Below are 16,874 nucleotides of genomic sequence, written 5' to 3' on the forward strand. Positions count from 1 at the left end.
TCAGAACCCTGTATGGAACAACTGATTGGTTCAAGACTGAGAAAGGAGTATGACAGGACTGTCTGCTGTCACTCTGTTTAACTATACACTGAGCACATCATGATAAATGCTAGAATCAAGATAGGCGGGAGAAACATCAACAACCTCAGATATGCAGATACCATTGTAAGGGCAGAAAGCGAAGAGGAACTCAAGAGCCTCTTGATGAGGGTGAGAGAGGAGAAAGAGCCGGCTTAAGACTAAAGGTTACAAAAACTAAGATCATGGCAACTGGCCCCATTACTGCATGGCAAATAGAAGGGGAAAACATGGAACTAGTGACAGATTTCATCTTCTTGGGCTCCAAAATCACTGCCGACAGTGACTGCAGTCATGAAATCAGAAATCAGAAGACTACTCCTTCCTGGCAGGAAAGCGATGACAAACACACCTAGACAGTGTGTTGAAAAGCAGAGACATTACTCTGCCAATAAAGGTCTGTATAGTTAAGGCAACGGTCTTCCCAGTGGTCATGTACGGTTGTGACAGCTGGACTGTGCAGAAGGCAGAACAGCAAAGAATTGATACTTTTGAACTGTGCTGCTGGAAAAGACTCCTGAAAGTCCCTTGAGCAGCAAGGAGATCAAACTAGTCACTCTTAAGGGAGATCAACCCTGAATATTCACTGGAAGGACTGAAGCTGAAGCCCCAGTATTTTCGTCATCTGATGTGCACAGACGACTCATTGGAAAAGTCCCTGATTCTGGGAAAGATCGAGGGCAGAAGAAGAGGGCTTCAGAGGATGAGATGGCTGGAAGGCATCACCAGTGCAATGAATATGAACTTGGGCAAACTCCAGGAGAAGGTGAGGGACAGGGAGGCCTGGTGTGCTCCAGTCCATGTGGTCACGAAGAATCGGACTCGACTGGGTAACTGAACAACAGTAACAAGGGGTGGCTTTCACAGTGCCTTCTTCTACCTGGTTACTCAGCCTTTTCAGGCCTTTACTAAGATGCCATCCCAGGGAGCTTTTTTCTGGTCACAATAACTAAAATCACAAAATCCTGAATACTTTCCATCCTATTTTTCTAAGGCCTCCCCCACAAAAAGTTAGTCAGGTATCAAACAGATTTTTTGCTCCTCTCTGCTCAACAGATGAATCAGAAGTTTCATTTTATTCCTCTGAGACAGAAAGTAACCGTATGAGAAGTTCACAACTCACTTACAGAGACTCAAATGGTTCAAAGGAGGGGAACAGACTCATGGACCTTTTGAGGTCTCTCTCAATCCTTCAAATCTAAATAGCCAAGCATCGGAACACTGGAGGAGAGAAGAATAAGACCCATCACAATTTCTCAAGTATTCCTGACACAAAATGTAAGAAGAAAAACACAATACTCCTTTTTTCATTTGTAAGATCTAGAAGGGGTACTTTCTTTATATGAATGAATCATTTTCAGTCTTAAGGTACAGAGGAAGATCCATGCCATGATCTGCCGTGATAAGGAACTAACACTGAGTTAAGTGAAATCTCACTCTCTTTTATGTTGATAAATATGAACAAGCTAGAGAAGTGAAGATGGAGAACTCAGAAGCTACTCCCAGATCATTCTCTAACACCAGATCAAATAATGTGCAATATGACATTTACATGGATTATCGTATCAGAGTAGAAGAGAAAAAAGAAAAAACAACAAAAAAGCTGCCAATTTCTGACTCAGCTCTAAAGCTACCAAAATAAGCAAGGCAGCTTCAGATATCAAGACAAATCTCTAGTCTAGAGGTCAGAGTTTGACTTAGACTTGGCATAAGCCCAACTGACTGCAGCAGCAGCTCAATTCACAGACAGGTGAAAGGTATTTCCCTCCATATTTTCTCCCAATCAAATCAGAGCAAGAAGATAATGTATTATTACAACTGTTTACATTAAGCAGAAAATTTTGAAAGGGAAGAGAAAACCACCTTATACCATTCTTGAAACAATTTAGTTCACAACTCTAGTACAGTATTAATGTCATATATCACTGAATAAATGAATTCTGCAAGGTTAAATGATGATGTATTTATGTTCTAACTGCTCATTGGCCCAGGGTCAGCCAATCTGATCCAGGACTCCATGGCAACAGACTCTATCACTAAGCTACAAGATGAAATTCCCCTTGCTGCCACCTTTTTTTTTTTTTTTAAAATAAAACATTTTCCACAGCAACTGCTGCAAATATTGTCAAAAAATAGTCTTCATAGGCAAATAAGAAATGCTGATACACTAAAAATGAATAGTAGGGGGAAGAAAGTGAAGAGCAATCACAATGAATCTATGCAAATAACGAGGGATCTCCCAGACTCCAGAAATCGTCTCTTGTTTAGCTTCAAAGGAGAAATTCAGGAATCTTTGCACTGTGAAAAATCATCAGTAGGAAAAATTGCGGGGTTAGTATAAGTAAAGTGCTGCCTAGCTGAAATTCCAATATTGAAGTGTCCCATGCCACAATGTATGGAAAAAGCTAAACATTTTAAGACTGCTAATCACTGTAATGAAACTGTGTCATCTGCCGACATGGACAGACTTAGTGACTATCATAAAGAGTGAAGTAAGTCAGAAAGAGAAAAATAAATATCGCACATTAATGGAATCTTAAAAAAAATGATACAGATGATCTTATTTGCAAAGCTGAAATAGAGACACAGACATAGAGAACAAACTGTATGGATGTCAAGGTGGAAAGGGGCGGGTGGGATGAATTGGGAGGTTGGGACTAACATATAAACACAACTATGTATAAAATAGACAACTAATGAGAACCTACTGTGTGGCACAAGGAACTCTACTTCGTGCTCCGTGGTGACTTAAATGGGAAAGAAATCCAAAAAAAGAGGGGATATATGTATATGTGTAACTGATTCACTTTGCTGTACAGCATAAACTGACACAGCAGTATAAAGCAGCTATATTAAAAAAAAAAAAAAATTCTCCCAACCTTTGTTAAGAAGGCTTCCCAGGTGGCTAAGTAGGTAAAGAATCTGCCTGCCAATGCAGAAGATGCAAGAGATGTGGGTTTGATCCCTGGGTCAGGAAGATCCCCTGGAGGAGAGCATGGTAACCCACACAAGTATTTTTGCCTGGAGAATCCTATGGACAGAGGAGCCTGGCTATAGACCACGGGGTCGCAAAGAGGAGGACACGACTGAAGCAACTGATCACAACTTTTTTAAGTTTCCCATAACTTTCTTTGAAATGTTAAAACGAACATCAAACTCCACAGATTTCAGGCTCTTGTTTTCCATATTCTCAAATCAGTCCGTTTATACAGTTTCTGTAATTCTGTATCTGTCCTCTTTTGAACACTCCCCTCCCTCATCAGCCTCCACTATCCACAGAGAAAAAACTGCTATGTCCAAAGGAGGAAATGCAGTAGTCTCCGTCCCCCACTCCCAATTCTGTAGCTTTGCTTTCCATGGTTTCAGTTACCCAGTCAACTGTAGTCCAAAAATATTGAATGGAAAATTCCTGAAATAAACAATTCATAAGTGCTGTTCTGAATAGCACGATGAAATCTCAAGCCATCCCATTAAGTCCTGCCCAAGACAGGCATCATCCCTTTGTCCATCATATCCCACCTGTCACTTAGTAGTCTTCTCAGTTAGCAGATCGACTGTCATGGTATCACAAATACTAGCGTTCATATAAGCCTTATTTTACTTAATAATGGTCTTAAAACACAAGGAGTAATGCTGGCCATTTGGATATGCCAAAAAGAAGCCATAAAGTGCTTCCTTTAGGTGAAAAGGTAAAAGTTCTCAACTTAATAAGGGGGAAAAAAAAAAAACCACACTGAGGTCGCTAAGAATGAATCTTCTGTGAAATTGTGAAAAGGAAAAATAAAACTGTGCTAATTTTGCTGTCACTGTAAAAGTTATGGCCAGTGCATTATAAGTGCTAAGCATTATAAGTGCTTAGTACTTAAGGTGGAAAAGGTGTTACATTTGTACAATAAGATATATTCTAAGAGAGAAAGAAAACTTTTACTAATATAATTGCCTTTGTTAATCTCCTACTATGTCTAATTTATAAATTAAACTTTTTCATAGGTATGGATGCCTAAGAAAAAGTGTATAGCATATACAGGGCCTGGTACTATCCAGGTTTCAGGAATCCACAGCAGGGGTCTTGGAAGATATCCCCCGTGGATAGGGAAGATCTACTGTAATATATTTGCTCTTCACCGTCCATATGTCCCAATTCCTTCACCCTCAGTTGCAGATCTCCTTGAAGTAAAGAGGATTCAAGACAATTATAAACTAGATACAGAGACTAGACCAAAAAGCACATCCTTAGTGGTGCTCATTAATATTCTAAAACCCACCTGATGTATTATCAGGTATCCCCCTTTCCTCACATGCTTTTTGCTAGTAACTGATACAACATCTCTGTAATAAGCAACTCTGGGCCATATCTTTTGGTATATGGAGGTAAGTGAATGCTAACAAGTAGACAGAATCTGAGGTATCAGGGCAAAAACTTAGCTGGGAAACTGTACATGTTCATTTGGTTCAGACTGTTGGGTTTTTGGTTTTAACAGTGGTAAAATACTCGTAACATAAAAATTACCATTTCAATAATTTTAAAGTGTAAACTTCAGTAGTATTAAGTACATTCACCTTATTGTGCCTTCTGGAAGAGAAAATGGCCTCAGGCACACAAGCCATGATGTTAAGACTACAGTCATTTTTTCTGTGACTATTTACTAAACATATATGTATTGTACAAGTCACATATTAAGAACTATAGTTATTATGAAAAATAAATAGTCAAAGTTTAAGAATATCTAACACTACTGCCCAGTAAAAATAGCCACGTGTATTTCCAGAATGTCGTTCATGTGTTGACAGTAGCTTCTTAGATGCACATCTCAGTTCCCAAGCACGTCCAAAGTAGATGGACGTCTACATTTCTTTTTTTATCATCAGCTGAGTTCCAAGAGGTCCATAAGAGTAGACTAACATGAGAAGCAATGGAAATTCTTAACTGTTTCAAGCTTCCTAAGAATTATTAAGGAGACAACCCAGAAACAGGGGATAAAAGCAACCTGTAGTGGGACTCATAAATTATAGCAAAGCTAAAAAAATTTTAAATCACTGCAGAAAAATCATCACTAGGCCCCCTCTACATCAGTTGCCTTTACACCCTCATATGAGAACACCAAAACATTTCACTCTGGTCCTAAAAGTTGTTTTGTTTTAATATCCTAGGCCAGACAAAATGCTATATATCTCACCGATGCTGCTGTCCAGTATGAAAGGGTTGTGATCCAGGAGGTGATCTTCCTCAGTACATAGGAGCTACTGTTTATCAAGCATTTACTGCATTCCAAACACTATGCTTAGGAATTTACACATCATCATTTATTTTCACTTTAACAGATTCTGAAATTTTACTTTCAGATGCTAACAGAAAGACTTTTATGATTAGAGAAGTACTATAGGCTTTATGGGCTTCCCTGGTAGCTCAGCTGGTAAAAGAATCTACCTGTAATGCAGGAGACCCTGGTTCAATTCCTGGATCGGAAAGTTACCCCTGGAGGAGAGCATGGCAACCCACTCCAGTATTCCTGCCTGGAGAATCCCCATGGACAGAGGAGCATGGCGGGCTACAGTCCACGGGGTCGCAGAGTCGGAGATGACTGAGCGACTAAGCACACACATAGGCTTTATACTTATAGAAAAGACACACAAGTAGAAATAGAAAAGAAAAATCACCCATATTCTGTAGCTCAGAGATAACTGCTACTAATAACACCAATGTTTTCAGGTATGCTTTTTAAAACTTGGTTTCCATATTCAAATGGAATTTGGATGTTCAGATACATTTGGATGTTTCTACACCTAACAATTTTTATGTAATTTACAGTATACAGAACATTTTTTAAAATACTATGCATTTTTCTACTACTACAACTGTGACCATTTCTATCATTATTAATTACTTTTACCAACTATCCAATATTCTACTACATACTGGTACCATGATTTATTTAACCATTTCCTTCTTACTGGATATTCAGGAAGCTGTTTATTTTTATAATAAAATAAGGCTGTGATGGGTATCTGTGCACCTAAATCTTTATTCACATTTCTCATCAACGCCATAGGATAAATATATCCAAGAGTCTTGAAGATAAAAAAATTTCCCCCCTAGTTCATTCCAGAAGCAAGGCCAGTCACATTATCTGATTATAGTGTTTCTCAACGTTCCCCCAGCAACACATAATGTCCACTTAGCACACCCTTTGGCAGTGGCTGGACTTTGAGGACATTCACCTGGGCAGTGCTTCTTACTTTTTATTTTTCTTCAACTTATACCTTCCTTTTTAATAATATTAACTCTCCTTCCCCATATAGTCCACTAGAAAAGATATGTACCCAGTACTCCTTAAAACTCACTGGCCTAAGAAAATTAATAGGGAAGAAAGAAAACTTTACATATAAAGCTATTTTCTTCACAGTAAATGTTACACACATTACTAGCTATCGTCAGTATACACTGGTAGTTTAGAGAGCAATCCAAAAGAGGGAAGCCTCAAAAACCACAAAAGAGTAATATTCTAAGTCTTTAATATAAAATTAAAAGAAGGTAAATGGACATGGACATACTGGGTATTTTAATATTTGTGATTTGATATTTGGTCCATTTACGATCCTAGAATTTTTTAACATGGCAAAGGAAGCAGTCACTTAAGTCCAGGAAGCTATCTTAAAGGTTTTACATGAATTAACTCTCAGTCTTCAAAACAATCCTGCTGCTGCTAAGTCACTTCAGCCGTGTCCGACTCTGTGCAACCCCATAGATGGCAGCCCACCAGGCCCCCCCGTCCCTGGGATTCTCCAGGCAAGAATACTGGAGTGGGTTGCCATTTCCTTCTCCAATGCATGAAAGGGAAAAGTGAAAGTGAAGTCGCTCAGTCCTGTCCGACCCTCAGCAACCCCATGGACTGCAGCCTTCCAGGCTCCTCTGTCCATGGGATTTTCCAGGTAAGAGTGAGTACTGGAGTGGGGTGCCATTGCCTAGGAGATGGATACTATTATTATCTTCATTTCATGTATTTTACATATGTAGAAATGGAGCAGTTAAGTAATCTGTCCAAGGTCACAAAACCAGCAACTGGTATACCTAGGATCTGAACTCAGGCAGCCTAAATTCCGAGTCCAGGCATTTAGCTACAGTCTTATGCTTTTCCAAAAAAAGAAGTTCCTAAACAGGCTACAAATCAGTGAGTGTAAGTGGGCTAGGGGTACTTCCCCAGCGGCTCAGCAGAGTAAAGCCTGCAATGCAGGAGACAGGGGAGGCACCGGTTCAATCTCTGGGTCAGGAAGATCCTTTGAAGGAGGAAAATGGCAAACCACTCCAGTATTTCACGGATGGAAGAGCTTGGAAAGATACAGCCCAAAGGTTAGCAGAGTTAGACATGACTGAGCGACTAACCACACATACCACAGGTGGGCTAGGAGAGGAGAACTGAGAGAAGTATTTACAAGGTAACTTTCAGACACAGAAACAGTCCCTCTCAATTTTGCTGGAAAGTTCTTCCAACATATATTATATTTTATCACAAACAAGGTGATGCTAAACATCTTTTCCAAAAGCAGTTTTTGATCTTTTCCTTTTCTTGAGGGGATGGGAGAAGTGAGTGAAAAAAGGATAAAAAGAAATAAACCTTATTTTAATATTTTTTCACAGCTTTTCTTTCCTAGACCTTTTCTAAAATCTTGATGGTTAGAAAACAAAGATTAAATAAGAAGGTACTTTTAGTTGAAACAAAAAGATCTCTCAGTAAATTTTCCAATGCTAATGACGGAAACATTTAAGAAAGACTTTCGGCCTATTCCACCCACTCCCAAATGGAAGGAAAACCAAGTTAACAAAACCATCATCTTTAACTTCACAGCAGCTTTCTTCCCCCTCAAAGGCTATTCCTGTCCTCGTTGCAGACGGGAACCGCTCCCAGTGACGTCAGAGCAGTCTCCTGGCAACGATTAATGAGGGTTGTCCACCACAGGGGTTTCCTGAAAAGCTAGCAAGAAATTATCCACATATTTGCTGCAACATTTAGATGCAAGGATGCGGTGGAATTTCTATTAACCCTTATAGCCCTGGTCTCTTGCAAGCTTCTAAATAGGTTATTCTTTCAGAATGCTCTTGGCTTACTGAGGACTGTATTTCTTTACTTACCCCTACTTATTTCCAAATAAAATTAAAATTTTGTTAGTTTGAAATATTTATGGCTGTAATAAATATTAATACAACTGAACTACCATAAAAATAGGACTGTATAATGTAAGCTAAAAGCAGATATTACTCTTTTCACTTCACATGGAAAACTTAGAATAAACGAAACCACAGAAAAGAAAAGAATATCAGGATGGAAAATAAGCCAGCAAGTTCTTAAAGGCACTTTTCAACATATTATATCCATACACATATTGGATCCAAATACAGGCAAACCTAAAATATTCCCAGGCTCTAGTCTACTGTAAAATTTTCACACTGACCTCTGCAGGTAGCCCTCCAGAGATCAGATTATTAAAATACAGTTGCCTAAAGAGAAAGTGGAAGTCCAAAAACTTAACCCAAAAAAAGGTAAGTTAGATGCACACCTAAGAGTATAACAATTGCTTCCTAAATCTTTGCTTTAGCTTCATACGTTCAAACCGAGTTTCACTCTAACTACTGTGGCAAGCAATTTTATATAACTATCTATTTTTGAGGTCTGAGAAACAGTGTACAAACCGCCTGCTCAGGACCAGCGCAAATAAAGTAGAAAAATTTCAAATTCCAATACCCCACCTAGAATTACTCATGTTTGGTAGGTTCAAGAAATCTCTTTATGAGCCCCCTTTTCATTCCATACTTAGAAAAGGCAGTTAAGTAAAATTCATTAGCATCAGGACATAAAGAGTTAATTTAGGCACTCTGCTTCAGCAATCCTGACTTTGGGCTCAGCCTATTCTAAAAGGAAAGAAACAAAATAGCATCCCTGTCATTAACAGCATCCCACTCTGGCTTCAGTTCTGTTCAACGGTACCCAGTTATCATCAAGGCATAGATGGGAGAACGCACCGCTTCAGATGGATTTTTCTTCTTCCTCTTTCTGTCCCCTCCCTTTCAGAAGAAAAAGACTGCAAACAAAATCACTACGTCACTGGAGGTAGAGGGAATCCCATCGCTACACCCTTTAGAAACCAAGGGCAGCAAACAAAATCAAACCAATTATAAGAAACAAACAAGTAATCCAAAATAAGAAGCAGTAAACCCACAGGAAATTCTTATGACAACCTCAATGTCACAAGGCATGTTTCACTAAAAAGGCTGAATAAATTCTCCTTAGATGTTCATAATCAAAAAAGCTGCCTAGACACAGCAAAGGCGACATGTTTCTTTTTAACACATTTAAAGACTAGGGGACAGTTATGTAAAGACATAGGACAGAGAGACATATTTACCAACTGGGTGTGGATAACTGTGGAATGACACAGTGAAAGATATTTATAGGGGATTCCCTGCTTCCTGCAATGTGCGTCAACAGCATCACCAAAAAGAACAGAAATCACCACAATTCTCATAAGCTAAATCTGAATGAAGCATCACTTGAAATAGCCATAGAAAAGGTAGACTCTGACTACAGAAAAGTTCTAGCAAACCTAATTTTTAAAGTATTTTAAAGATAAAAAACAAAAATCCTCAAAAACTTAACATTTGAAAATTATCTTATTTCCCTAAATGTATTATACAGTTAAATTGGCCAAGATACAAAAGATATCTTTCTAGCTTTTCCCCTACCCAGTCTGTGGAGTTCAAGGACTTTTATATAAAAGACAGAAAATTATCCAAAACTCACCCCAGATGGATCTGCACTTAAACCAACAGCGAGCTCACATTATTAATGGAGACCTCATTGTAAGAGTCTGTTCTGCCGGAATTTTGCCGGAAGAAATTCCTTCTGGGAAACCTGTGCCTCTACCCCCGCCCACAGTCCCCTCCCACCCCATTCACCCTTGAATGAAACGCTACTGATCCTTGCTGCCGCGTCTCTAGCAAGCTAATTGCTCTGACAAGCAGCTCTGAAGCCGACCATGGCCCAGCTGTTCAGAGGGATGTCACCCAGAGCTCTGCCAACAGTCACACTCATGTGCGCGCGCAGGGAAAGACACACACAGACACACACACACACACACACACAGAGGCTATAAGAGCACCCCCTTCTACCTCCTCTTCTCGCTCTCATTCAAGCACTTCAGTGACATGCCTGCTTCCACACTGCTCAGAGGATAGTTTTTAAAGACACAGCACCAGCTCTTTTTGGCTATACATGCTGAGATGCCAAAACAGTCTTATTAGAGAAGAATAATGAGTCGCGGATGTGTACTGAATTATAAGTTCACATTTAAACTTATTTGGCCTTTTTCTCACTTGCAAAATAAATGAAGTCCGAGAAATGGTCTTTGCCAAAAAGCTACTGGGCTGGACTTTAGAAGCTAAGGGCAAATCTACATAAAAAGAATTTTCTTTTCAGCAAGCTATATTTAATAATCATTTTTCAGTTTGAACACAGGATACTAGCGGCTATCTGTTCCTTCTCCCGTATCTGCCCCCAGAATGATGGGGAAAAGTGGCTATAAAATGGGTGTAATGAGGAAACCATGAAGGTAACTCAATAACAGAACTGATGAAAAAGAATGAGAGTACAGCACATGGGTGGAGATGAGGATAAAAAGATTAAAATGAAGTGGTACAAAAGACACCGGGAAAGACGAGTAATAGTTCTTGAAAGCATGTATGGCTCTAGGACATAATTTTTAAGAATTAAAAAAAATTTTTAAATTAGGTCCTAATTTTTAACAGCCTAATAAAAGGGAGTAGGCAAGTAACAGACATTGCAGGTGGTGCAAGGTCTGCAAAATCACAAAGTAACATATAAGTGGGGTTTGGACATCCTGAGAAAAACAATAAAATCTGTCACAGAGACACAGTCAGTCATTCAGACAAACATGTCTGTTCTGTGTTTGTGTTCTTACTACAGGCCAAACACTACAATGAGTTCTAGGAATATAAGATAAACAAATTAAAGGTCATATGGAAGAAGGAAAAAAAGGGAGGAGTCTGGCTTTTACTCTGAATGAGATGAGAAGCTGCTGGGGGTTTTGAAAAAGCTGATCCTGAAGGGCCAAATGGACCACATGTTTCTGACCTATATATATATATGTATTTTTTCTGCCTCCAAATTTTTGTTTGAGAAGTTTCTAACATACAGAGATTTGCAAAAATAGTACAAGTCACCCAGATTCACATACAGATTTAGTACATACACGCTACAGTATGTATACATTCTTTTCAGAACTATTTTGAGATGTTCTCATAATGACCTTTCATACCCAAAATAATTCACCATGCATCTCCTAACTGTTTGAACTATGAGAAGAGCCACCAACCAAGTCCCATATGGGGGCTTTCCCGGTGGCTCAAATGGTAAAGAATCCACCTGCAATATGGGAGACCCAGGTTCACTCCCTGGGTTGGGAAGATCCCCTGGAGGAAAGAATGGCAACCCACTCCAGCATTCTTGCCCAGAGAATTCCATGCACAGAGGAACCTGGTGAGCTACAGTCCATGGGATCACAAAGAGTCGGACACAACTGAGCAACTAACACACACACAAGTCCCATATGAGTTAATGGGTAGCGCACATGCAAAGCAGATCTACATAGCACTGCAAAAGCTAAGAAAACTGAAACAACTTTGGAATCACCATCCACTGCAGGCTGGATAGAATTTGTAAGCTGAACCCAACCAGGTCAAGTGTCTGCTAAAATAAAAGACAACATTCGCCACAGCATTTAACAAGATCCAGATCCTTATAATATTCAAAAATTTCAGGATATGATCCAAAATTACTTAGAATACAAAGAAACAAAATAATCTCAATCTGTATACGAAGAGAGATGAATAGATGCAACATGGAGTTGACATATATGAAGAAATTCTCTGACAGCTATTAAATCATCTATTACAAAAAATGTTGTCAAAATGTAGAGAAATCACTCCTGAAACTAACAGAATGTTTCAGGAAAGAAACAGAAGCTATAAAAAGGAACGAAATGGAAATTTTAGAACTAAAAAATAGAGCAACAAAAACATATACACTCACTTGATGAGTTCAAAAGCAGAACAGAAATGAGAGAGGAGTCAGTGAATCTGAAGAGAGATCAAATTCCAATTGAAGACAAATCAAATTTCAATAGAAATACCAAATATGAACAATAAAGAGAAAAAAGATTGAGGCAGGAAGTACAGATTCTCACAGGCCTGTAAAATAATACAAAAAAGCCTAATATCTGGGCTATCTGTATCCCAGAAGCCGGGGAGAAAGTGTGGTGAAACAATTTAAGAGATAATGGCCGCAAGCTTCACAAACTTGACAGAAGACATAAACCTAAGAGTTAAGAAGCTCAGAAATCCCCAAACAGGACAAACACAATAAAATCCACTCCTGGATTCATCACAATCTAACAGGTTAAAAACTACAGACAAAGAACAAATCTTGGCAAGTAATAAGACAGAAATGATGCAGGACTTACTAAGGGAACAATGACCTGAATGACTGCATATTTCTCATCAGAACCTATTAAGACTAGAACAAAGTAGAACATCATCCTTAAAGTGCTTAAAGCAAAGAACCATAAACACAGAATCGTGTGTCCAGAGAAAAGACCCATAAGTAATAAAAATGACAAAAGACATTCTCAGATGAAGAAAAACTAAGAGAAGTGTCAGCAAACCTACTCTACAATGACCAACGAAGACAGCAGAAAAGTGGGAAACAATACAGTAAGACGTGGAATACCCGGAATGAGGAAAGAAAAACAAAAATGCTAGATGTCTAGTTACATATAATATTCTTCTCCTATTTAGTTCTTTAAAACATATTTTGATGTTTGAAAACAAGAACTGTAAGATTATCTCATTAACTTTTCAATGTATGTAGATAAAAGTAAGGAGCCTGGTAGACTGCAGTCCATGGGGCCGCTAAGAGATGGACATGACTGAGCGACTTCCCTTTCACTTTTCACTTTCATGCATTGGAGAAGGAAATGGAAACCCACTCCAGAGTTCTTGCCCGGAGAATCCCCGGGACGAGGGAGCCTGGTGGCTGCCGTCTATGGGGTCACACAGAGTCGGACATGACTGAAGTCACTTAGCAGCAGCAGCAGATAAACATAATGGACAGGACAACTGTAACATCAGGAACCTGGAATGACATTCCAACTGAAATGGTGAAATAGTAAATCTAAGTAGATTGTTAAGTTAGGTGTGCATAGAAAGGCTACCCACTCCAGTATTCTGACCTGGAGAATTCCATGGACTGTATAGTCCATGGGGTCCCAAAGAGCCGGACACAACTGAGAGACGTGCACTGCACATACACATACCTAAGTGTGTATTTGTGTTTGCGTGTGTATTCTGAGAGAAAAAAGAGCAAGAGATAGATCCCTAGAGCAACCAATAAAAAATTATACAAAGATAGCCAAAACCTTAAAGACAAACATGAATAATTAGAAGACAAACATGAATGATTAAAACGAAATACTACAAAATGTTCAAATGACTCAAAAGGCAGGAAGAGGGGATCCTCAGAGTTTAAAAACAGAAGCAACAACAAAAACCAAATTAGATGATACACCTAAATCTAAAATATCTGTAATTACATTAAATGTAAATGGTCTAAATATGCCAATTAAAGAGAGACTGTTCAAATAAACAAAGCCACTTCAAACATAGTGATATAGGTCAGTTAGAAGGAAATGGAATAAACTATTCTGTATGATATTTTAATAGTGGATACATGACATGTATTTGTCAAAACCCAGAGAACTGTACAATACAAAGAGTGAAACCTAAATTAAACCACAGACTTTGGTTAACAATAACATATCACTATTGGCTCATCAACTGTAACTCATGTACCACAGTAAAGCAAAATGGTTATTAACACATTATTGACCAGAGATGTATGAATATGTCTTTTGTTATCCAAGTGTTACTGATTGGAGATTTTTCAATATTCATTTACGTAACAAATTGTCAGCCACAGGCATTAGTTTCTGAAAAATCCCCCAGTAAATAATGTGTTAACAGGAAAACCATGTGTCTATTGGAGAAGAATGGCATATGGGACTCTGTGTACTTTCTGCTCAATTTTTCTGTAAACCTAAAATTGTTCCAAAAAATAAATATCAATTTAAATTTTAAAAGGTTGAAAAAGATACACTATACAAATACTAGCCAAAAAAAGCTGGAAGGGCTAAAATCAGTATTAGACAAAGTAGACATTATGATAAAAAGGGACAATTCACCAAGATGACAACAATTATAAATGTCTACCAAAACAGCTTTGTAACACACAAAACAAAGACTAATAACTGAAATGAAATATTGTTGTTGTTGGTCAGTTGCTGAGTCATGTCTGACTCTTTTGTGACCCCATGGCCTGCAGCCTGCCAGGCTCCTCTGTCCATGGGATTTCCCAGGCAACTTCTGGACTACGTGGCTATTTCCTTTTCCAGGGGATCTTCCCAACCCAGGGACTGAACCCATGTCTCCTACACTGCAGTCTCCTACACTGGTCTCCTGCTGAGACCCAGGGAAGTCCTGAAATGAAAAACAGACATGCACAATTACAACTAAATATTTCAACCTCCCTCTTTTAGGAATAGACAGAACCATTAGATCAAAAATCAGCAAGGATACAGGGCTTCCCTGGTGGCTCAAGGGTGAAGAATCCACTTGCCAGTGCAGGAGACACTGGTTTGATCCCTGGTTGGGGAAAATCCTACATGCTGCAGAGCAACTAAGCCCACGGGTGACAGCTACTGAGCCTGTACTCGAGAGCCTGGGAGCTGAAACTACTGAGCCTGTGTGCCACAACTACTGAGGTTCACATGCCTAGAGCCTGTACCCTGCAACAAGAGAAGCTAATGCAATGTGAAGCCCCAGCACTACAACTAGAGAGTAGCCCCCACTTGGAACAACTAGAGGAAAGTCCTCACAGCAATGAAGACTCAGCACAGCCAAAAATAAATAAAATTTTAAAATTACTTTAAAAAAATTAGCAAGGATACAGAAAGAACTGAATAAAATCAACAAACAACAGGATCTAGTTGACATTTACAGAACACTCCAACTATAAACAAAATGCATATTCTTTTCAAGTGCTCATGAAATATCACCAAGATAGACCATATATGCCAAATCATAAAACAACTTGAACAAATTAAAAAAAACCCTGATATCATACAAAGTATCTTCTCTGAAAGTTGTTCATTCATGTCCAACTCTTTGCGACCCCATGGACTGTACAGTCTATGGAACTCTCCAGGCCAGAATACTGGAGTGGGTAGCCTTTCCCTTCTCCAGTGCATCTTCCCAACCCAGGGATGGAACCCAGGTCTCCCACTTTGCAGGCGAATTCTTTACCAGCTGAGCCACAAGGGAAGCCATCTTCTCTCACCAAAATGCGATTAAATTCAGTTCAGTTCAGTTCAGTCGCTCAGTCGTGTCCAACTCTTTGCAAGCCCATGAATCGCAGCATGCCAGGCCTCCCTGTCCATCACCATCTCCTGGAGTTCACTCAGACTCACGTCCATCGAGTCCGTGATGCCATCCAGCCATCTCATCCTCGGTCATCCCCTTCTCCTCCTCCTCCCAATCCCTTCCAGCATCAGCGTCTTTTCCAATGAGTCAACTCTTCGCATGAGGTGGCCAAAGTACTGGAGCTTCAGCTTTACCATCATTCCTTTTAAAGAAATCCCAGGGTTGATCTCCTTCAGAATGGACTGGTTGGATCTCCTTGCAGTCCAAGGGACTCTCAAGAGTCTTCTCCAACACCACAGTTCAAAAGCATCAATTCTTCGGCGCTCAGCCTTCTTCACAGTCCAACTCTCACATCCATACATGACCAATGGAAAAACCACAGCCTTGACTAGACGGACCTTAGTCGGCAAAGTAATGTCTCTGCTTTTGAAAATACTATCTAGGTTGGTCATAACTTTCCTTCCAAGGAGTTAAGCGTCTTTTAATTTCATGGCTGCAGTCACCATCTGCAGTGATTTTGGAGCCCCCAAAAATAAAGTCTGACACTGTTTCCCCATCTATTTCCCATGAAGTGATGGGACCAGATGCCATGATCTTCGTTTTCTGAATGTTGAGCTTTAAGCCAACATTTTCGCTCTCCTCATTCGCTTTCATCAAGAGGCTTTTTAGCTCCTCTTCACTTTCTGCCATAAGGGTGGTGTCATCTGCATATCTGAGGTTATTGATATTTCTCCCAGCAATCTTGATTCCAGCTTGTGTTTCTTCCAGTCCAGTGTTTCTCATGATGTACTCTGCATATAAGTTAAATAAGCAGGGTGACAATATACAGCCTTGATGTACTCCTTTTCCTATTTGGAACCAGTCTGTTGCTCCATGTCCAGTTCTAACTGTTGCTTCCTGTGACCTGCATACAGATTTCTCAAGAGGCAGGTTAGGTAGTCTGGTATTCCCATCTCTTGAAGAATTTTCCACAGTTCACTGTGATCCACACAGTCAAAGGCTTTGGCATAGTCAATAAAGCAGAAATAGATGTTCTTCTGGAACTCTCTTGCTTTTTCCACGATCCAGCAGATGTTGGCAATTTGATCTCTGGTTCCCCTGCCTTTTCTAAAACCAGCTTGAACATCAGGGAGTTCACGGTTCACATATTGCTGAAGCCTGGCTTGGAGAATTTTGAGCATTACTTTACTAGCATGTGAGATGAGTACAATTCTGTGGTAGTTTGAGCATTCTTTGGCATTGCCTTTCTTTG

The 16,874-nt window shown here is 39.5% G+C and overlaps 1 protein-coding gene across 23 annotated transcripts in view; it reads right to left on the reverse strand.

Annotated features, from left to right (window-relative positions):
* R3HDM2 (R3H domain containing 2) overlaps positions 1-16,874 on the reverse strand; it is a 161,681-nt gene that overhangs the window by 56,285 nt on the left and 88,522 nt on the right. The window contains exon 1 of one of the 23 annotated variants that reach the window (XM_040233026.1): positions 9,873-10,158. The exons of the other annotated variants lie outside the window; for them this stretch is intronic. The gene's annotated coding sequence lies outside the window, so the exon portion shown is untranslated. Of the gene's footprint in view, positions 1-9,872; positions 10,159-16,874 lie in introns of those variants that run through there. 23 annotated transcript variants of the gene reach the window in all.

The sequence above is a fragment of the Oryx dammah genome, unplaced genomic scaffold (assembly GCF_014754425.2).
Source record: "Oryx dammah isolate SB20612 unplaced genomic scaffold, SCBI_Odam_1.1 HiC_scaffold_29, whole genome shotgun sequence".
Lineage (NCBI taxonomy): Eukaryota > Metazoa > Chordata > Mammalia > Artiodactyla > Bovidae > Oryx > Oryx dammah.